A 4,498-nucleotide genomic window follows, 5' to 3' on the forward strand; every position below is an offset into this window, starting at 1 on the left:
TTCCCTGTGCACATATTCCATATTCAAGTATCAAGAATGCCCAGTTCTGGGGGTAGGAGAAGAATAAATGAAACAAGATGGGATTGGGAGGGAGACAAACCATAAGTGACTCTTAATCTCACAAAACAAACTGAGGGTTGCTGGGGGGAGGGGGGTGGGGAGGGGGGGGGGGGGGTTATGGACATTGGGGAGGGTATGTGCTTTGGTGAGTGCTGTGAAGTGTGTAAACCAGGCGATTCACAGACCTGTACCTCTGGGGATAAAAATATATTATATGTTTATAAAAAATAAATAAATAAATTTTTAAAAAAAGAAAAAAAGAATGCCCAGTTCTTTTGCTATAGCAGCTCAACATTACAACTGCCATGGAATTTGCTACAAATTTGGGTCCTTTGAATATTGTGTGTGGAACAATGCTCAACCTATTTATTCTCAGATTGGTTTAGTCAACTTCTTCAATGATGGGCCCAGAGGAGGCACCACCAGAGGGAGGAGCTCCACCACCAGGGAAGCCTCCAGGCATTCCTCCTGGCATGCCCCCTGCACTCTGGTACAGCTTGGTGATGATGGGGTTGCAGACTTTCTCCAACTCTTTCTGCTGGTGTTCAAATTCTTCCTTCTCTGCAGTCTGGTTCTTATCAAGCCAGTTGATGATTTCATTGCACTTGTCAAGAATCTTCTGTTTGTTTTCATCATTTATCTTGCCCTGAAGTTTTTCGTCTTCAACAGTTGCTTTCATGTTGAATGCATAAGACTCAAGTGAATTCTTGGAATACACCTTGTCCCGCTGTTTCTCATCTTCAGCTTCGTACTTCTCAGCTTCCTGGACCATGCGATCAATATCTTCCTTGCTCAAGCGGCCCTTGTCATTAGTGATGGTAATCTTGTTCTCTTTTCTGTGCTCTTATCCACGGCAGAGACATTGAGGATAACATTAGCATCAATATCGAAAGTGACCTCAATCTGAGGGACACCACGAGGAGCAGGAGGTATGCCTGTGAGTTCAAACTTTCCAAGTAGATTGTTTTCCTTGGTCATGGCATGCTCACCTTCATACACCTGAATAAGCACACCAGGCTGGTTGTCAGAGTAGGTAGTGAAGGTCTGTGTCTGTTTGGTAGGAATGATAGTATTATGCTTGATGAGAACAGTCATGACTCCTCCAGCAGTTTCAATGCCAAGAGAAAGTGGAGTGACATCCAACAGTAGCAAATCTTGAACATTTTCAGATTTGTCTCCAGAAAGGATGGCTGCCTGGACAGCTGCAACATAAGCAACAGCCTCATCAGGGTTTATGCTCTTATTCAGTTCTTTTCCATTGAAGAAATCTTGAAGAAGTTTCTAAATCTTGGCCATACGGGTAGAACCACCCACCAGGACAATATCATGGATCTGAGACTTGTCTAACTTGGCATCCGAAAGGGCTTTCTCTACAGGGTCCAGGGTGCCACGGAACAGGTCAGCATTTAATTCTTCAAACCGGGCATGAGTGATAGAGGTATAGAAGTCAATTCCTTCATACAGAGAATCAATCTCAATACTGGCCTGGGTGCTGGAAGAAAGTGTACACTTAGCACATTCACAAGCAGTACGGAGGCGATGAACTGCCCTCTTGTTTTCACTGATATCTTTCTTATGCTTGCACTTGAACTCTGCAATAAAATGGTAGACCATTCGGTTGTTAAAGTCTTCTCCACCTAAGTGGGTGTTTCCAGCTGTGGACTTAACCTCAAAGATCCCATCTTCAATAGTAAGGATTGACACATCAAAAGTGCGACCTCTTAAGTCAAAGATCAGCACATTCCTTTCAGCTCCAACATTTTTGTCTAAGCCATAAGTAATAGCAGCAGCAGTTGGCTCATTGATGATTCGAAGTACATTGAGACTAGCAATAGTTCCAGCATCTTTGGTAGCCTGATGCTGAGAATCATTGAAGTATGCAAGTACTGTGACAACTGCATTGGTAACGGTCTTCCCAAGATAAGCCTCTGCGATTTCCTTCATTTTCGTTAAAACCATAGAAGACACCTCCTCTGGATCAAAGCTTTTTGTCTCTGCCTTGTATTCTACTTGGACCTTGGGCCTTCCAGCATCATTCACCACCATGAAAGTCCAAAGCTTCATATCAGACTGGACAACAGCATCATCAAATCTCCGTCCAATTAGGCCTTTGGCATAAAAAAAACTGTGCTGGTGGGGTTCATCACAACTTGGTTCTTTGCAGCATCACTGATCAATTGTTCGGTGTCTGTGAAGACGACATAACTTGGGGTGGTCCGGTTTCCCTGATCATTAGCAATTATTTCCACTTTCCCGTGCTGGAAGACACCCACGCAGGAGTAGGTGGTGCCAAGATCAATGCCAACTGCAGGTCCCTTAGACATGGTTGCTTGTGTGTGGGCCTGGCTCGGGTTGAGAAGAAGACAGCAATCCAAATATCTAGCCCCGTGTTCAATCACTTATTGGATTTTTTAAGTGGTTCTGTTTTTCTCCTCTTCACTTTACTCAAAAGTACATGAATATGAGGAGCCAAATAATTTTTAACTGTTGTGATATCAAAAGCAGTCCAAGAATACTCTTACCATGGAACCAGGTGTGGTACAGAGTCTGTACCAAGCATGAGTACCAAATCAGAGGAAAGCCCCAGGTGACAAGTCTCTATATGTGAGTTCATGTTCTGGCTCTGATCCTGAGCATCTATGCCTCTTGGGCAAGTCACTCAGCACTTCAAGTTGTACATATGAAACATTTAATACTAAATGACCTCTGAAACTCCCATGAGTCTACTCTGAATGCAAGTATAGGATATCCCAGAAATGGGAAAACTGATATTTAAATATACAGAGGTGGTGCTGGCAGCCTCAAATTTCACTGGCCTTGGTTTGAAGACTGCTTCTATGCTACAGGTTTCTGAAATCTGTGCACAAAATGACAACAAAATTTTGGTCAGTGTCCCAAAACCTATTCTTTCAGTTAAAATGAAAGGAAACAAAACAAATTTAAAAACTCCTTTGGAGAATCCATTTTGGCCATTGAAATAAAACCAATCAAAAGTTGACTACATCTATCCTACTTCTACCTTCATCTACCCTATTTCCATATAAATGACTTTTCCTTCCCAATATATCTGTGACATTATAAATAGTCATTTTATAAATATAAGCAAGCACCAGTGATATCTACCCATACTTTTAGCTTTTAATGGAATTTATAAATACAAATTATTCAGAAATGACACAAAAATGACATCAAAAAGTGAACACAAAGAAATTATAAAGATTAACTCCACTGCCTGGAATCTGATAAACAGGTTTTTGCTACTTATAAAACATGGTATTGTGTATTAGTAGACGCCCAAAAAAAGGAAAAAAATTTAAATGCATCAGTTGTAAATTGATGATCTCAGATAACTGATCATCAGCAGTATTCAATAAAACATTCAGTAATGATGGAAATGTTCAATACACGTGGTGTCCAATATGGTGGCCCCTATTGAAATGCAACTAGTGCAAATGAGGAACTGATTTTTTTTTTCAATTTTACTGAATCTTAATTTAAATTTAAATAGCCATGTGTGGCTAATGGCTACCATATTGGACAGCAAGACATAGACCATATTTGGGACAGAAAGTATAATGGCCTAATCCATCTATCCATGTTATTCAAAATAAAACATGATAGAATACAAACTTTACAGGTCTACCAAGATTACATTTCCTAATTGCAAAATCCAAAGTAAGTTCACCAAGGTTACACTTCTGTTCATATTTTTATACTCCTGTTTTGCCAGATCCCTCAAATAAAGACCCTGATACCTTATACCTGATGACTTACTTAGACCTAGGTATACATACAAAGACCAGCTCCAAGACAAGGGTCCTCAAAATGCAACTGCACCTCTGATGAAATAATCTATGGAAGCTTGGTACCAATCACAAAACAACACGGTGGGAAGATTTTTTAAAGATCCTAGAGCCTGGGTGGCTCAGTGGGTTAAGCCGCTGCCTTCAGCTCAGGTCATGATCCCAGGGTCCTGGGATCGAGTCCCGCATCGGGCTCTCTGCTCAGCAGAGAGCCTGCTTCCCTCTCTCTCTCTCTCTCTCTGCCTGCCTCTCTGTATACTGTGATCTCTCTCTCTCAAAAAAATAAAAAAAATCTTTAAAAAAAAAAAGAAAAAAAATTGTTAAAAAAAAAAAAAAAAGATCCTAGAGCCCAAACGTGGCACAGAATGCTAACCATTTTCAAGATTTCAAGAAGGCTTGGACAGAAACCCATCAGAAGTAAACTAGACACCAGCTCCCAACCCCAGTTATTTCTATCTACCTAAGACCCAGGAATTCTTTCTTTCTTTCTTTCTTTCTTTCTTTATTTATTTATTTATTTATTTTCAGCATAACAGTATTCATTGTTTTTGTACCACACCCAGTGCTCCATGCAATCTGTGCCCTCTATAATACCCACCACCTGGTACCCCGACCTCCCACCCCCCTCCCCTTCA

General features: G+C 40.9%; 1 pseudogene; it reads right to left on the reverse strand.

Annotated features, from left to right (window-relative positions):
- Positions 1–333: 333 nt before the first annotated feature.
- On the reverse strand, positions 334–2,442 carry LOC132014139 (heat shock cognate 71 kDa protein-like; annotated as a pseudogene).
- Positions 2,443–4,498: the final 2,056 nt, after the last annotated feature.

This window comes from Mustela nigripes, chromosome 3 (assembly GCF_022355385.1).
Source record: "Mustela nigripes isolate SB6536 chromosome 3, MUSNIG.SB6536, whole genome shotgun sequence".
Classification (NCBI taxonomy): Eukaryota; Metazoa; Chordata; class Mammalia; order Carnivora; family Mustelidae; genus Mustela; species Mustela nigripes.